Source organism: Pelophylax lessonae, assembly GCF_965119305.1.
Source record: "Pelophylax lessonae genome assembly, chromosome: 13".
Classification (NCBI taxonomy): Eukaryota; Metazoa; Chordata; class Amphibia; order Anura; family Ranidae; genus Pelophylax; species Pelophylax lessonae.
The window spans coordinates 16551537-16571391 of NC_138780.1; the positions used below are offsets into that span (position 1 = coordinate 16551537).

Sequence of the window (19855 nt, forward strand, 5' to 3'; positions counted from 1 at the left end):
TTTTTTTGATGGCCCAAGTCATTAAATTCTTCGATCGCCATATTAGAATATCAATTATGTGCATTTTCCTACCCACAACATCACGTCAAGGCCATTTCAATGGCATACTTTCCAGATCAATGGAGATGATAGTGTTTTGGACAATTAGATGACTGGGTGTTTTTAGCAATCAACATGCAACATGCCTAATTTTGTAAACACATTTCGGAAACTGAGATACAGAATACATGTAGCACTGAAGACATACAACACTCATTGGTCTGCAAATGATGAATTTCCCTATGCCCTGACATTCCAGAATATTCCATGTGAAACGAGGTATAGATGGCCATCACCCATTAACCATTATATCCATATATATATATACTATATATTTTTACTTAGCTGGTCTTCCCAAAAATGGCTGCCTTACCCAAAGACATTTCTAGTTAGCTAGCATTATTTTTGGGGGCATATTCTCAATTTTTAATTAAATAAACTCGCAATATTTTATCTCTCATTAAGCCCACCAAGTGTAATTTTCGAAGGCAAGGATTTTATTATTTTTTTTTTTTTTAATACAGGTTAGCAAACTCCCTGTGACTAATTAACAGTTCAGAACACCTTTCTCTCCATTATATTACATAGTAATCTCATCAAGCAGCATAAAGCTCTATCCCACCGTTCTTCAACAGGTTTTGAAGATACTACAATAGTTTGGACACCAGTAAAAAAAAAAAATAATAATAATAATTTTTATTCACAGGCTTCAAAATAAATTATTAATTTATTTAAAAAAAAATTATTCTGCTAAAAAAAAAAAAATTTATTCTGCTAGAAAAGTATATTTGTTTTAACCCTCCAATCTGTTTAGGTCCAAGTTATTTTTGAATCCCCCTCTCCAAATTACAACTTAACCCTATTAGCTGCGAGAGGGAGCAGCAATGAAGAGCGTTAAATATCCCTTGTCCGCGTTTAGCTCTTGTTTCAGCAGACCTTTTATTTTATGGCATTTTCTAACTGCATAATCCCCTTACTTAGGGGGTGGGATTAAAAACCCAATCCTTCTCAGCAGGCAGAGACCTCTGGTCAAATGTCGCTTCCACAGACTGAACTAAAAAGTTTTCTTAGGACCCAGTCTAGTGGAAAACAAGTTAATTATACAGCCTAAATCAAAGAAGAGCTAAGCAAGTTTTTTTTTTTTTTTTTTTTTTAAACCCCAACAACTCAACTAGCCCAACTGTCACAAACATGTAAAAAAAAATGCATGTTGGTTGGTGTAACATAAACCAACCAAATAAAAAATGCTTTAAAATTATTGAAATATTTTTGTTTGCAGGAAAAGAAAAGTTTGGATGAAACTGGGAACAAAACTCAAAGAGATAAAAATAAGTAAATAAAAAAATAGAGTTAAAGAAAAAGGTTTGGATGAAACTGAGAACAAAACTCAAAGGGCTAAAAATAAGTAAATAAAAAAAAATAGATGTTGCAGGAAAAACAAAAGTTTGGATGAAACTGGGAACAAAACTCAAAGGGCTAAAAATAAGTAAATAAAAAAAATTGATGTTTGCAGGAAAAAAAAAAGTTTGGATGAAACTGGGAACAAAACCCAAAGGGCTAAAAATAAATTAATAAAAAAAAAAAGATGTTTGCAGGAAAAAAAAAGTTTGGATGAAACTGGGAACAAAACTCAAAGGGCTAAAAATAAGTAAATAAAAAAAAATAGATGTTTGCAGGAAAAAAAAAAGTTTGGATGAAACTGGGAACAAAACTCAAAGGGCTAAAAATAAGTAAATAAAAAAATAGAGTTAAAGAAAAAAGATTTTTGGCCCCTGTAGACCTAATACTAAACAGATTGCTAATATGAAGCTTTATGTTCCCTGCTTGCCTGATAGTAGAGATGAAGGGAATGTAAATATGTACATATAGTCATACTGACTGAAAAATATTTATTTATTTATTTTTTTAATAAAAAAATTATTTTAAGATTGGTGAAAAAGGGCCATATTAAAAAAATTAATAAAAAAAAATAGAAAAAAAAAGGTCTGTAAAAGCTGTTGCATTTTAGTCCCAAGCTGGGCTCCCAAACCAAAGCAAAACTCAAAGGGCTAAAATTAAGTAAATAAAAAAATAGATGTTTGCAGGAAAAAAAAAAGTTTGGATGAAACTGGGAAAAAAACTCAAAGGGCTAAAAATAAGTAAATAAAAAAATAGAGTTAAAGAAAAAAGATTTTTGGCCCCTGTAGACCTAATACTAAACAGATTGCTAATATGAAGCTTTATGTTCCCTGTTTGCCTGATATTAGAGATGAAGGGGATGTACATATAGTCATATTGACTGAAAATTATTTCTTTTTTTTTTTTTAAACCAAAAAAAAAAAAAGAAATTTAAGACTAGTGAAAAAAAGGCCCTATTTAAAAAAATAAAATGAATAAAAAAATAGAAAAAAAAAGGTCTGTAAAAGCTGTTGCATTTTAGTCCCAAGCTGGCTCCCAAACCAAAACAGAACTCAAAGGGCTAAAAATAAGTAAATAAAAAAAATAGATGTTTGCAGGAAAAAAAAAGTTTGGATGAAACTGGGAACAAAACTCAAAGGGCTAAAAATAAGTAAATAAAAAAATAGAGTTAAAGAAAAAAGATTTTTGGCCCCTGTGGACCTAATACTGTACAGATTGCTAATATGAAGCTTTATGTTCCCTGCTTGCCTGATATTAGAGATGAAAGGAATGTACATATAGTCATATTGACTGAAAATTATTTCTTTTGTTTTTTTTTATCCAAAAAAAAAAAAATAAAATTATTTTAAGACTGGTGAAAAAAGGCCATATTTAAAAAAAATTATAAAAAAAATAGAAAAAAAAAGGTCTGTAAAAGCTGTTGCATTTTAGTCCCAAGCTGGCTCCCAAACCAAAAATATAACGATTTGTCTTTGGGTAATAAAATAAAATACCATATTCCATTCAGAGGGTTTACATTGCACCATGTCCTTGTAAGATGATTAGAAATTCCTGCTGTCATTGTTCATACCAATCCAATCTGTAGTTGTTCACTTCCACATTTTAGAAGTCTGTCTTGAAAAGTCTTTTTTTTTTTTTTTTTTTTTTTAATACCTGTTATACCCCAGCCAAGGCTTGATTCAAGAACAGTGGAGTCTTGGAACAGTCCATAATTTAGCAGGTAAGGTCATATTTCATTATACCTCATGGAAAGGTGGTTGATAACAAAAAGTCCTACCTCCAGATAATATTCCAGAAGCAAATTAACATACTTTTTTTTTTTTTTTAACAGTCCATCAGCTCCAGGATGGTCCAGAATTTCCTTCATGTGTCCTTTGACGTTTTCGGTGCCTTCCGTTGAAACCACCATAACTTAGGCGCGTAATGGGGTTATTTTTACTTTCGGTTATCTAGCTTTATGAAGAATTGACAACACTCATACAGCTAGATAACCAAAGATAACAATTAACCCCTGTTCGTCCCAAATGCCAGCGTCATCCTCCATGAGTTTTATTCCAGAGAGTTGATTTCTAATTTAAAAAAAATACAAAAATGTTACCGACTTATAGATAGAACACAGATCACAAACAGTATCTACACTTTTATAACCTCCAAGACACAAAAAAGGACAAAACAGCATTAAAAAAAAACATTCTCATATTTTCTAGAATTTAATATAAGATAATATCTAGCAATTAATATTTAAAAAAAAATAAAAAAAATTAGGAAAAAAATAAATAAAAAAATTAGGAAAAAAAAAAAATTAGGAAAAAAAAATTGGAATACCCAAGACCTTAGCAAGACTACAACGTAATAATGAACCACCTCGTTAGCCAAATGAAGCGGCGAGCCCCGTCCTTCGATTATGATACAGAGAGAACCTTACAATATATATGATCTAGATCTCTCGCACGACTCATTAATTAAAATTTATTAGCTCTCTCAGGAGTCAGACCTTTGCGAAAAAAAAACCCAAGACCGTCTTCCGCTTCCAGATTGCCCACGCCGCGCACGTAGATTATTAACCACGTATCAAATCAGAACAAGATAAGAATGGTAATACACAATAATAGCTTATTGAGAAGGCAGCGTTATGTAAGAGGTGTCAAGCTCAGCTGAATTTTTTTTTTTTTCCTTCCTTTCCATCTCGAGAATTTCCAAGGAATTCTAGCGTTAGCTGATTACAATCTGAAGCATCTTATGCCAGAAAAAAAAATGAGATCATGCAGATCATTCTTGGAAAAAAAAAAAGCCTTCGGGAAGACTGTGCACGGGGGTTAACACATTTCCCGAGATCCATCTGCCTCGATGGGTTCCCTCCTCGACCCCCTTCGGTAGCTCAGAGGTTGCGTTCTGGCAATGTTGCTACGTTGAAACATCTTCTGCTCTAGGGGGTGTTAGGGAAATGCATGCCCATTCATTCTTTTGCACACCCCTCCCTTTCCCTGGCTGTGATTGGCTAGAAGGCTGGGGATGTCAGCAGTCCTGACTTACTGCTGGCCTGTAGAAATTTAGTTTTTGTCAGAGGGGGGAGGTACTAGGGACAGAGGAGAAAGGGGGGGGGATGTATCCCTGGCCTTTGGACAGCACCTTCCCTTATGAAATGACCTGGCCAGGGTCCTGTATTGTCACCATCCAAATGTTCTGATCTCCCAGCTTCCTTTGTTACCCTCAAGCCACATTTATTTGTAAGCTTCAAGGCCAAATCTTCCACTGCAAACCTTCAGTGTTCATAGTTAACCCTTTATCGCTCAACCTGGCTACAAAATCGGAAGTTCTTTGTGTTTTGATGTTGTATAAGTATTATATTTGCATCCATGTACTGATACCTTCATTGATCACTGCCCTGACACAACAAGGATCGGCCTTTAAGGTTCAGTCCACCCCCACATAACATTTTGGTCATGTATAGATAATAATAGATTAGGTAACCCAGTGTCTTCTTCCATCGATACGGACTCCAGTAGATTGGGTAACCCAGTGGCTTCTCATATCGATATGGGACTCCAGTAGATTGAGTAACCCAGTGGCTTCTTGTATCAATACAGGACTCAAGTAGATTGGGTAATCCAGTGGCTTCTTGTATCGATACGGGACTCCAGTAGATTGGGTAACCCAGTGGCTTCTTGTATCGATACGGGACTCTAATAGTTTGGGTAACCCAGTGGCTTCTTGTATCGATACGGGACTCCGGCAGATTGGGTAACCCAGTGGCTTCTTGTATCGATATGGGACTCTAATAGTTTGGTTAACCCAGTGGTTTCTCGTATATTGATACAGTACTCTAGTATATTGAGAAACCCAATGGATTCTCATATGGATACAGGTCTCCGGTAGATTGGGTAAACCAGTGGTTTCTTGCATCGATACAGGACCCGAGTAGATTGGGTAACCCAGTGGCTTCCCGTATCAATACAGGACCCCAGTCGTTTGGGTAACCCAGTGGCTTCTCGTATGGATACAGGACTCCGGTCGATTGGGTAAACCAGTGGCTTCTTGCAATGATACAGGACCCGAGTAGATTGGGTAACTCAGTCTCTTCCCGTATCAATACAGGACACCAGTAGATTGGGTAACACAGTGGCTTCTCCTATGGATAAGGGACTCCAGTAGATTTAGTAACCAAGTGGCTTCTCGTATGGATATGGGACTCTGGTAGATTGGGTAACCTAGTGGCTTCTCTTATCGATACGAAACTCCAGTATATTGGGCAATCCAGTGGCTTATCTTATTGATATGGAACCCCAGTAGATTGGATAACCCAGAGGCTTCTCGTATTGACACGGAACCTCAGGAGATTGGGTAACCAAGTAGCTTCTCTTATCGATACAGGACTCCAGTATATTGGGTAATCCAGTGGCTTATCGTATAGATATGGGACCCCAATAGATTGGGTAACCCAGTAGCTTCTCGTATCAATACGGAACCTCAGTAGATTGGATAACACAGTGGCTTCTCGTAGCTATATGGGGCTCCAGTAACAAGTTTACCCCTGCAGTAGATCCTTTTACAGTAAGAGGAGTCTCATTCCTTCTGCTGTACTCTGTTTGATTTAGGGGTACTTAAACAGGAAAGAGAGTGAAAACCTACGGTAAAGGCAACAAAAGCTAGGTTAAGCACTCCACCAGAATACTGGAGAGACATATGGAGCTATATGTCTGCTTAGTCCCTTGGTTCTTATCCAAAATGTATATGACTTTAGGTGTAAGAAAGCTGGTTTGGGCTTCAGGCATCATTCGGGGATATACATTAAAAGCTTAGGAAAGGAGAGATATCTTGCTCATAACAACCATCATTTGCCTTCCAAATTTTCACTAATGGAAGGCTACTGTATCTAGAATCGAAATAATTGCTAAGGGCCACCTACCTTTTTTATCTTAGTGGATTTGATATGAGTCATTGACCCTGATTTATTAAAGGAATTGAGCATGCTACCTTTGAGAAGTGAGTTTTTACTTTGCAAGGGAATGTTTACTTACCTTTGTAAACGCACCAGAAAATCACTGGGTGCAAAAAACACCCAAAACCCATACAAGGACAATTTACCAGACAAGATTTTTGCTTACATATGATTGGACGTTTGAAGTCAGCAGAACTTCCTCACATCCACAATTCTAAGTGAGAATTAATTTTTCAAAGTGAATGTGCTCAATTCCTTTACCAAATCAGGGTCTTTGATAGAGAAATAAAAATTCCCAAAAGGTCAAGATTTCATACAAACTGTGCCTAAACAAATGACTACCTGCCAGTTTTAGGGTTTTTACTCGAACTTGTAGGTCCACCAATGACGGAGAAGAACAAATGGAGTAGGATCTGTCAGAATGGAATGATTATGACTGACAGTTACACCGCTAACCCAGAATTTGTTGTTTTTGAACAGCGACCAAGTTGACTTATCAACCACGCTGACCAAAGCTGACGACATGTAGATTGGGTAACCTAGTGGCTTCTCTTATCGATACGGGACTCCAGTATATTGGGTAATCCAGTGGCTTATCATATCGATATGGGACCCCAGTAGATTGGCCAAGTTGACTTATCAACCACGCTGACCAAAGCTGACGACATGTATGGCACAATAGTGACTTCCCTTGGTGGTCCACCTCAGTAGATTGGGTAACCCAGTGGCTTCTCGTATGGATACGGGACTCCGGCAGATTGGGTAACCTAGTGGCTTCTCTTATCGATGCGGGACTCCAGTATATTGGGTAATCCAGAGGCTTATCATATCGATATGGGACCCCAGTAGATTGGCCAAGTTGACTTATCAACCATGCTGACCAAAGCTGACGACATGTATGGCGCAATAGTGATTTCCCTTGGTGGTCCACCTCAGTAGATTGGGTAACCCAGTGGCTTCTCGTATGGATACGGGACTCCGGTAGATTGGGTAACCTAGTGGCTTCTCTTATTGATACGGGACTCCAGTACATTGGGTAATCCAGTGGCTTATCATATCGATATGGGACCCCAGTAGATTGGCCAAGTTGACTTATCAACCATGCTGACTAAAGCTGACGACATGTATGGCACAATAGTGACTTCCCTTGGTGGTCAACCTCAGTAGATTGGGTAACCCAGTGGCTTCTCGTATGGATACGGGACTTGTGTAGATTGGGTAACCTAGTGGCTTCTCTTATCGATACAGGACTCCAGTATATTGGGTAATCCAGTGGCTTATATCGATATGGGACCCCAGTAGATTGGCCAAGTAGACTTATCAACCACGCTGACCAAAGCTGACGACATGTATGGCACAATAGGGACTTCCCTTGGTGGTCCACCTCAGTAGATTGGGTAACCCAGTGGCTTCTCTTATGGATATGAGACTCCGGTAGATTGGGCAACCTAGTGGCTTCTCTTATCGATACGGGACTCCAGTATATTGGGTAATCCAGTGGCTTATCATATCGATATGGGACCCCAGTAGATTGGCCAAGTTGACTTATCAACCATGCTGACCAAAGCTGACGACATGTATGGCGCAATAGTGATTTCCCTTGGTGGTCTAATGGGCTAAGGATGACTGTCAACTGGCATAGAAGATGAGGAACAGTCAGTTTTTGCAGTGTATGGCCTTCTATATTGAAGGGCCAGGTGTGAGAATACTTAAAGTGTGGGCAAACATGATTGAGGGCAAACGGAAGCCTAATATCTGATATAAGAAGAGCAACGTGCAAAGAAACTCATAGAAACCCTCATACTCAGAACCATGCTGAGTGCCCATTGCTATACCCTATGATGCTGATTTTTCCTCTGTAGTTTGCCTTTACATTTATTTTATTACTCTCATGTTATATAATACTATCCATGTTTATTTATTTATTTATTTATTTATTTATTTATTTATTTATTTATTATTGGTATTTATATAGATCCAACAATTTATACATGCCCATTGTGGGATTTATGAAAAATGTAAATTACAAGAACCATATTTTTTTTTTTCTTTAAGAGTTGTGAAGGAGTTTTTGTTTTCAGCTAAAGATGTAAAAAGCCATACCAATACACTACCAGTATATCCACAATATATTTTCTTTTTTTTTTTTTTTTTTTTATATTTACTTCCTGCATCTATTTATAATATTGACAGACCAGTCACAACATTAGGGTAGCTCTCCCTATAAAAGGCTTCATTTTCAATATCTATTTATTTTTTTATTTTCTATTTTTTATTTCCAACCACCATATTGGAAAGGCAAGGAGGTTTCTTCGTCAATAACATCCCAGGTACGATGTACGTGGACTGAAATGACACATTATTCCTTCCATCGTTTGTAAATAGTTCCATGAGAATACTGTGTGATAATTTACAATGATCTCTGGCCCAATGGCTGTAAATATAACAATAGATTCAAATCTGAAGTTAATGGAAATGGCAGTTGCTTTCCATGTGGGTATAAGGCCCGATGTTATTATTGCTGGGCCAATCTGTCTGGGCTTTGGGCCACTCCTGGAAAGAAGCTTCTTCTCTCGAGGAATTAGCTTAGAAAGCTATCTATCTATCTATCTATCTATCTATCTATCTATCTATCTATCTATCTATCTATCTATCTATCTATCTATCTATCTTTTCCCATATATCAACCGATCAATATATATTATCTATCTATCTTGCTATCTATTTATCTATCTTTCCATATCTATCTATCTATCTATCTATCTATCTATCTATCTATCTATCTATCTATCTATCTATCTATCCCCATATATCAACCGATCAATATATAATATCTATCTATCTAGCTATCTATCTTGCTATCTATTTTTCTTTCCATCCACCTATTCCACATCTATCTATCTGTCTGTCTATCTATCTATCTATCTATCTATCTATCTATCTATCTATCTATCTATCTATCTATCTATCAATCTATCTTTTCCCATATATCAACCGATCAATATATATTATCTTTCTATCTATCTATCTATCTTGCTATCTAGTTATCTATCTTTCCATATCTATCTATCTATCTATCTATCTATCTATCTATCTATCTATCTATCTATCTATCTATCTATCTATTTCCTGTGATGTATTTCAGAACATGATTGAGTACAAAAATTTGAGTAAAGCAGCCCATACATTATACAATTTTCTTATCCAATTTTCTTTAGATTTACCTTCAACTATGTAGTGTAAGGGCCTGCCTGATAGCATACAAATGTAAAGTATTTATGTGTGACCTCATATTATATGGTTTTGGTAAATCTAAAGGAAACTTGTACATGAAAATCTTATAATGTATGGCCAGCCTTGCTGTAACATACACATGAAAGTATTTTTTTCTTTTTTTTTTCTGAGGATTCTCGTAGTGCCTACAAACTCAGCATCCTCTCTGAACAGCTGCTGGATTAAAGCCAAAATACACAATCCTTATTTCCAACAAAGGGATGTGAAGATACCGCTCATTCATGAAGATTACACACCAGGATTAAGATACTTATTTTCAAAAAAGTGACAGTTATTTTCAGCTCAGTCTCAATTTGAAAATTACTGTCATCTATCTATCTATCTATCTATCTGTCTGTCTGTCTGTCTGTCTGTCTGTCTGTCTGTCTGTCTATCTATCTATCTATCTATCTATCTATCTATCTATCTATCTATCTATCTATCTTTTCCCATACATTGAATGATCAATATTTATCTATCTATCTATCTATCTATCTATCTATCTATCTATCTATCTATCTATCTATCTATCTATCTATCTATCTATCTATCTATCTATCTATCTATCTATCTATCTATCTTTTCCCATATATCAACCAATCAATATATTCTATCTATCTATCTATCTATCTATCTATCTATCTATCTATCTATCTATATTTTCCCATATATCAACCGATCAATATATATTACCTATCTATCTTTCTATCTATTTATGTTTTCATCCACCTATTCCGCATCTATCTAGATAGATAGATAGATAGATAGATAGATAGATAGATAGATAGATAGATAGATAGATAGATAGATAGATTTATAGATAGCTTTCTAAGCTAATTCCTCAAGAGAGGAAGCTTCTTTCCAGGAGTGGCCCAAAGCCCAGACAGATTGGCACAGCAATAATAACATTTGGCCTTATACCCACATGGAAAGCAACTGCCATTTCCATTAACTTCAGATTTGAATCTATTGTTATATTTACAGCCATTGGGCCAGAGATCATTGTAAATTATCACACAGTATTCTCACGGAACTATTTACAAACGATGGAAGGAATAATGTGTAATTTCAGTCCACGTACATCGTACGTGGGATGTTATTGACGAAGAAACCTCCTTGCCTTTCCAATATGGTGGCTGCGAAATAAAAAATAGCAAATAAAAAAATAGATATATAAGGAACAGAAATAGAGGATGACTGTGAGAGAGAAATAAAGAAAAATTGATGGGGAGAGAGGTGGAAGAGAGAAAGTCAGTTAGAGAGAGAGAGAGCGATGAAGAGAGGGAGGAGGAAGAAAAAAAATGAGAGGATGGAGGTGAGAAAGAAAGAAAGAAAGAAAGAAAGTAGGGGAGAGTGAAAGAGAGAGAGGGCATGGGGAGGGAAGAAAGAGGGAGAGGGAGGATGGAGGTGGTGAGAGGATGGAGGTGGAGAAAGATCTAGATAGATAGATAGATAGATAGATAGATAGATAGATAGATAGATAGATAGATAGATAGATAGATAGATAGATGTGGAATAGGTAGATGGAAAGATAGATAGATTATAGATATTGATCAGTCAATATATGGGAAAAGATAGATAGATAGATAGATAGATAGATAGATAGATAGATAGATAGATAGATAGATAGATAGATAGATAGATAGATAGATAGATAGATAAAGCATATTTTAATTTGTTTGCTAAATATTTTTTTTCTATGACCTATTTGATTCTTTTTATTTACATTCATGCCTTTTATTAATCAATGTTTCTATTCTATGTTTCTATTCTATGGTTCTATATACGTTATTCTTTCCTTTATCATCCATAGTTATTACATTCTTATCTCTTTTTTGTATGATCAGTTATACATCAATTATGCATGCATAAAAAGTGTATATTTTTAAATACATTTTCTCTAAGGCTACATGGATACCATGTGCAAAGTATTCTCTGTTATTAATTATTTCTAATGTAACGATGGTTCTTTGACCTTGGCCCACACTACATAATGCATACGTTATTGTTAATATACGTCTGCTGCATGTACCACTTCTGGAGGCAGGAAAGCAGCTAATTAATCCATTCATGGAATGGGCAGGCACACTTCAAAAGGACTAACCAAACGGCTCGGCTCAATCTGCAATCACCGAGAGCCTGGATATTTCCACATACGTACGTTCCAATGCCTTCAACCTAGAGCCTCAGCGAAACGCCAGGGTCTTACAATATTAGCCACAGATTAAATCTATTCTTGGAAGGGGCATTGTAGACTTTCATGATCCCCAGCAACTGAAATGCTATTAGACAAAATGGCTGCCGGTCAGTCCGTTGCATCTACCACCTTCCCTGTACAGAGATTTCCTTATAAAACAGCAAAAACCATCAAAAAATAAAATACAAATCTACAAACTGAAAGAAGGCCTTGCTTGTTTTGTTTGGTATGGCAGCCTGGTGGGAATCTTGCCTGCTCAGTCAATCGCGTTTAAGCCAATATTTGCGCCATTATTCAATATGAAAATCCTAAAGAAGGAGGAGTCAATGGGGTCGATTTATTAAAAGGGCAGAGATTGGTTACTTTGCTCTGCCTTTGAATATTTAATCATGTGCCAGAGAAATAAAAAAAAAATAATAAAAAGTTGTGGCTGGCGCATGATTGGGTCAGTGAAGTCTACATTCTCAGCTCCCTCGGTAAATCAACACCGATGAGCCAACAAGATCTCAGATGTACACCTCAATTGTCTTCTCTAATTTTTAAATTAACTAATAAACATGAAGATACATTATTCTTGTGTATTAAATGTACCCTGCAGGCCCCTACCTGGGGTAGTTGTTCACAGATATAGAAGCCAAGGTACCGCACTTTGCAAGCTTTGTAACTTTGAGCGCACACCATGACTTGCTGGAACAGAGTCATTTGGCTTGGTACAGTCTTGAGGTCCAGGATCAATGGTCAATGAATACTGGACATGAGGAACTTGCATGTTGCCCTTCTTTTTGAATGCATATATTCTATACTGTACTGGTGTAGAACATTTACACCATGGTGTTATCTATAATATTAACACACTCCTTCTATCTCATCGTTCCTCTCCCCCCTCTACATCTCATTGTTTCCCTCTACAAATCTCTCTCTGTAAATTGCTCCTTCCCTCCTTTTTCTCTCCTTCCCTTTTTCTAAGTGTCTTTTTTTTCTCCACCATCTTCTCGATCCCTCTCCAAACCTCTTTCCATTTCTCTCATTTCTTCTCCAATACATCCATTCTCTCTCCACCTCCATCCTCTCTCCACCTTCATCCTCTCTCCACTTCCATCCTCTCTCCACTTCCATCCTCACCACCTCCATCCCTTCTCCACCTCCATCCTCTCTCTCCCTCTTTCTTCCTCTTTCACTCTCCCCTACTTTCTTTCTTTACCATCTCCATCCTCTCTTCACCTCCATCTTCTCTCCACCTCCATCCTCTCTCCACCTCCATCTTCTCTCCACCTCCATCCTCTCTCCACCTCCATCTTCTCTCCACCTCCATCCTTTCTCTACCTCCATCCTTTCTCCACCTCCATCCTCTCTCCACCTCCATCCTCTCTCCACCTTCGTCCTCTCTCCACTTCCATCCTCTCTCCACTTCCATCCTCACCACCTCCATCCCTTCTCCACCTCCATCCTCTCTCTCCCTCTTTCTTCCTCTTTCACTCTCCCCTACTTTCTTTCTTTAACATCTCCATCCTCTCTTCACCTCCATCTTCTCTCCACCTCCATCCTCTCTCCACCTACATCCTCTCTCCACTTCCATCCTCTCTCCACCTCCATCTTCTCTCCACCTCCATCCTCTCTCCACCTCCATCCTTTCTCTACCTCCATCCTCTCCCCACCTCCATCCTTTCTCTACCTCCATCCTTTCTCTACCTCCATCCTCTCTCTCCCTATTTCTTCCTCTTTCACTCTCCCCTACCTTCTTTCTTTCTTTCTCATCTCCATCCTCTCTCCACCTCCATCCTCTCACCACCTCCATCCTCCCTCTACCTCTTTCTTCCCTCCCCATGATCTCTCTCTCTTTCACTCTCCCCTACTTTCTTTCTCACCTCCATCCACTCATTTTTTTTTTCTTCCTCCTCCCTCTCTTCATTGCTCGCTCTCTCTCTCTCTCTCTCTAACTGACTTTCTCTCTTCCACCTCTCTCCCCACCTATTTTTATTTTTTCTCTCTCACAGTCATCCTCTATTTCTCTTCCTTTCTTCTCTCCTTCCTTCCTTCCTTCAGTCCTTCCTTCCTCCCTTCCGTCCTTCCTTCCTTCCTTCATTCCTTCCTTCCTTCCTCCCTCTTCTCTCTCTCTGTCTTTCCCTTACAATCGTTCTCTCTCCTCGTACCTTTTTCCTTTTTTTCTCTCTCTCTCCTTCTCTGTCCCCCCACCCCCACCTATTTTTTTTCTTTATCTCTCGCATCCATCCACCATTTCTTTCTTTCTTTCTTTCTTTCTTTCTTTCTTTCTTTCTTTCTTTCTTTCTTTCTTTCTTTCTTTCTTTCTTTCTTTCTTTCTTTCTTTCTTTCTTTCTTTCTTTCTTCTGTCTCTCTCTCCTTCTCACCCCCTCCTTCCTCTCTCTCTCTGTCTGTCTCTTACAGTCTTTCTCCTCCTACCTTTTTTTTCTCTTTCTCTGCCACCCCCCCACGCTTTTTTCTTCTTTATCTCTCACATCCAAGTTGTCCAGTAGAGGTGGGCTTCATTCATGGTGCCACATCTGATACAGAGCCAATCATAAAAGGTCCAGAAGGTGTCAAGATTTTTGATAATGTCTCTAGTCTTCATAGTTTCTCTCTCTCTTCCTTCCTTCCTTCCTTCCTTCCTTCCTTCCTTTCTTTCTTTCTTTCTTTCTTTCTTTCTTTCTTTCTTTCTTTCTTTCTTTCTTTCTTTCTTTCTTTCTTTCTTTCTTTCTTTCTTTCTTTCTTTCTTTCTTTCTTTCTTTCTTTCTTTCTTTCTTTCTTTCTTTCTTTCTTTCTTTCTTTCTTTCTTTCTTTCTTTCTTTCTTTCTTTCTTTCTTCCTTCCTTCCTTCCTTCCTTCCTTCCTCCTTCCCTGTTTCCTCTTTCCCACTGTTTCTCTCTTTCACCCTCCCCCCTCATTTATTTTATACTTCACTTAGATTGAGCCGCCCCCCCCCCCCCCCCCCCTCTAACTGGCTAATTGAGCACCCATAGTATTAAAAATCTTACATTCCAGAGAAAAAAATGCATTGGCCCACAACCTGCTTTCTTGTATTTGTGAAGCATTTTGTCCTCTTAAGTATCATTTCCTATTACATCCATCATCACGAACTCTCAACACAACATCTATACATAAGGGGATTTATTTAATAACATAGTACAGAGAACTAAGAAAAAAAAAAAAAAAAAAAGGTGCGCAGTAAACCATTCCAACCAATTAGTGTAAAGATGATGAATCTGTAAAAGCTGATTTTTGATTGGTTGGTATGGGTTGCAGAGTGTAAATGGTAGTAGATAGGCTCAAGGATTAGGTGCTGCCTGATTTTAAAAGGCAGTATGTCAATGGGCCAATAAATGTATGAAATAATGAAGAATTAATACTACATACACACTTACCTAAACACACATATTCCAACCTAATTAGTACAAGGTGGCAATTTTTTTAACAACATTTGATACAAAACTTGGACAAGTAGATGCACAGTAGTTTATCAGATCAATATCATGGTGCATCTTTCAAGGCATTTACATACTTTGCTATTAACAAAGCTAGAATTCTTGAAACCTAAACCCTTTTGTGTTTTCATGGAAAGCTACACTCCCCCTTGGTTTTATAACTGGTGTATTAACCGCTTAGGGATGCTAAAAAAAAAAAAAAAAAAAAATAATAATTATAGCATCCAGGAAATCCTTTTTCCCCATCATACACTCCCTATATGCTCTGCTCATTCGACAGATTTTTTATTTATTTCTTTGCATTTTTATCTGATATATTTGTTCCATGTATTTAATTTGCAAATATATATGCATATTGCTTAACATTGCTGTTTTTTTTTTAATCAGGATCTACTTAAATAAAATTTGGGAACTTTTGTAGGGTACATTGATGATATCTTTAGAAAAACAGTATCCACCAAAAAAAGTGGAAAAAAATATTTTAAAAAAAATTATTTTTAATAAAATTTGGGAAGAAGGCAATTTTGGAGGGTATATTGATGATATCTTTAGAAAAACAGTATCCACCAAAAAAAGTGGAAAAAAATATTTAAAAAAACATTTATTTTTAATAAAAATTTGGGAAGAAGGCAATTTTGTAGGGTATATTGATGATATCTTTAGAAAAACAGTATCCACCAAAAAAGTGGAAAAAAATATTTAAAAAAAACATTTATTTTTAATAAAAATTTGGGAAGAAGGCAATTTTGTAGGGTATATTGATGATATCTTTAGAAAAACAGTATCCACCAAAAAAGTGGAAAAAATATTAGTGTAAAAATGGTTTCTATTTATTTCTTTTTTTTTTGGAAATCCTGCAAATATTTTGCCTAGATGATTAGTTGCTATGAATGTCAAAGACTGTGGGCCCTAAATAGCCTTTTTCTATTGTTACTTCACACATACGGGATTATACTGTTAATGTACTTTATACTAAGGTTCTATTTATTAAAAATAAAAAATGGATAAAATTATAAAAAAACAGTTGGCTCTTAAGTGCCTTAATGCATTTTTACATCATGCTTACTGAAGTACACTGTTAATGTTCCTTATACTAATGTTCTTTTTATTCACAAAAAAATCAAAAATTTAAAAAAAAGTATTAATAAACAAAAAGGCCCTCAAACTCCCCATCATTGCATTTTAAAATCTATTCTAGAATAACATCAGTGTTGCATAAGCATATGCATAGAAATGAATATGGCTGTATTATTCAGCAACAAAGGGCATTAAAAAAATGTGTTGAGTTGCACATCATTTTTTCTTAACTGAGATTTGGATTAGAATATTTTATGGGTTTAACTAACACCAAGCTGTCATGTTTTACCCACAACCAAGTGAATGAACTTGCTACCAACAAAGATCCACTTAACGTAACATAGTCATAGACCTGAGGCCCACAAGAACACCCAACAGTACAAATGTATGCATTATGGGCCTGTCACTGTACAGGCATGCATATGAGGACATATATATATATATATATATATATATATATATATATATATATATATATATATATATATACATATATATATATATATATATATATATATATATATATACATATATATGTATATATATATATATATATATATATATATATATATATATATATATATATATATATATATATATATATATATATGAATATATATAAATTCATAAAGGTATCAAACATCAGTAATAGTCCAATAAATATATAGAAATATATTCTGTGACAACCAAAGGCTGCAGAAAATAATAACTCAATAATATCTCATTATTATTCATGAAGCACCCCAAATGGAAGTTCTGTAGAAAAAGATTACCATTCAAAACCAAAAAGTGACGGTATAATATAAGGGACTGTTTTATACATCTACACACCACACACACACACACAGGTTACCTTTTTCTAAATATACTGATATGATACTAAGAAAGCTGTAAGACACACACACACATGGATATACACACATACATACACATATATATATATATATATATATATATATATATATATATATATATATAATATTTTTATATATATATATATATTTTTTTATATATATATATATATATATATATATATATATATATATATATATTTCCATATATATATATATATATATAAAATATTTATCTATAAATATTTATATATATATATATATATATATATATATTTATTTGTATATATATATATATATTAGAGTTAAATTTTATTTTGCATACATTGTAACACAAAAGTGTATATTATAAGGATAATAAATAGCACTCATACCTTTCATTTCTGATTTTCCACCCGTGAGGTTCTAAAAAAATATAAAAATATATACATTATGGCACCCAATCTATGTCTATATTAGAATATGCACAGTCATCATTCCACCTGGCCTATATTACCCAATAGCAACCCTAAAGAAAAATACCCTCCAAACTACTACAATTGAAGTTTCTCAAACACATTTTCAAACCAGTATATTCACCAGATCTATCTATCTATCTATCTATCTATCTATCTATCTATCTATCTATCTATCTATCTATCTATCTATCTATCTATCTATCTATCTATCTATCTATCTATCTATCTATCTATCCAAAAACATTGCTTTGGTGATGGGCCTTCTCATCCACAGTACGTGAGGCCTGTCAAAAATTTTTATACTGATTTTTTATCTTCATAAAAAAAAAAATATATATATATATATATATATAGGTTACAATTTTAAATGTCCCTATAATATTTAAAAAAGCTTTCTATGTTTTTGGAATAGTATAAATGGATGTTAAAGGAAGCTCGAATTTTTTATCCTGTAAATTAAAATATATTTAAAACCTATTAAAATTGCAACAAAAACATAATATTATTAACAAACATAATAATATAGAAATATGAAAATAGTATATAAATAGAAAATAAAAATATGCTTATATTGATTACTGCATAAAGGCCTTATGGTGATTTTAAAAGATTCCAGAAGTTGGCCATTCTTTTTTATTCTTTTTAACATTGTATTATTCTGTGAAATGCATATAAACGTTACATGATATATCTTTTATGTTCATTTTTACAAAGAAATGCTTACATAAAGCAGAGTAGAAATAAAAAAATACATAAAATAGATAGACAGACAAAAGGTGAGCAATACCTTTTGTCTGTCTATCTATTTTATGTATTTTTTATTTCTACTCTGTTTTGTGTGAGAATTTCTTTGAAAAATTAACATAAAAGATATATCATGTAACATTTATATGCATTTCACAAAATTAAGAGTACACATAATTCAAAAATAGGATTTAAAAAAAAAATCTGCTAATATCAGAAAATTACCATGGAATATTACGTAACTGGTTTCCTGGTTAACTGGTTACACGTAATTCTAAAATAGTATTTAAAAAAATCTGTTACTATCAGAAAATTACCATGGAATATTACGTAACTGGTTTCCTGGTTAACTGGTTACACTTAATTCAAAAATAGTATTTTAAAAAATCTGTTACTATCAGACAATTACCATGGAATATTACATAACTGGTTCCCTGGTTAACTGGTTACACTTAATTCAAAAATAGTATTTAAAAAAATCTGTTACTTTTAGACAATTACCATGGAATATTACATAACTGGTTCCCTGGTTAACTGGTTACACGTAATTCAAAAAAAGTATTTAAAAAAATCTATTAATATCAGATAATTACCATGGAATATAATATGTAACTGGTTTCCTGGTTAACTGGTTACACATAATTAAAAAAAAGTATTTAAAAAAATCTGTTACTATCAGATATTTACCATGGAATATTACATAACTGGTTTCCTGGTTAACTGGTTACACATAATTAAAAAAAAGTATTTAAAAAAATCTGTTACTATCAGATATTTACCATGGAATATTACATAACTGGTTTCCTGGTTAACTGGTTACACGTAATTCAAAAAAAGTATTTAAAAAAATTCCTGTTAATATCAGACAATTACCACGGAATATTACGTAACTGGTTTCCAAATCTGAAAGCTTCCAAAAATCACACCCTCCAATTTTTCATTCCTAATTGCCAAAATTAAATATTTGCTCTGCAAGAAAAATATTATACACCTAGCACTCGACATTCTGTTAATTAGCAATTTTTATTGTTTTTTTATTAACCCAGTGACTAGAAGATGCTTTATTTCTCGACCATAGATTTTCTTTTTTAATTATGATGCACAATGGTAACCCACTTCAGTCTAAAATGACATGGTCCTCGGACGCATAGAGGAAGGTAAACAAGATGTCATTCCTCGTCTTAGGCCTTTTCTTTAAGCATAATAGGGGGCCCATCTTTTTTTTTTCTTTTTTTTTTTTTTTTTTGCTGCACTATTCCAGTTTGCCTCTCCCACACTCAGTCCCTTTAAATTAAGATGCCAAGTACAAGCATGGAAGATTATAATGAGACCAGAGGTACTGTGAATGCTGCTAATTCTGTGTGTGAAACTTGGGTCTTTTAATCGGAGGCTGAGTGATCTTAAAAGGCTAAATCTTTGTGGTGATTATAACGAAAGAAAATC

The 19855-nt window shown here is 34.9% G+C and overlaps 1 long non-coding RNA gene across 1 annotated transcript in view; it reads right to left on the reverse strand.

Moving 5' to 3' along the window:
* Positions 1–2818: 2818 nt before the first annotated feature.
* Positions 2819–19855, reverse strand: part of LOC309569922 — an 18192-nt gene continuing 1155 nt past the window's right edge. Inside the window, exons 2-3 of the long non-coding RNA XR_014226099.1 lie at positions 17585–17615; positions 2819–3506 (exon numbers count right to left, since the gene is read on the reverse strand). This is a non-coding gene — a long non-coding RNA (uncharacterized lncRNA). The remainder of the gene's footprint in view (positions 3507–17584; positions 17616–19855) is intronic.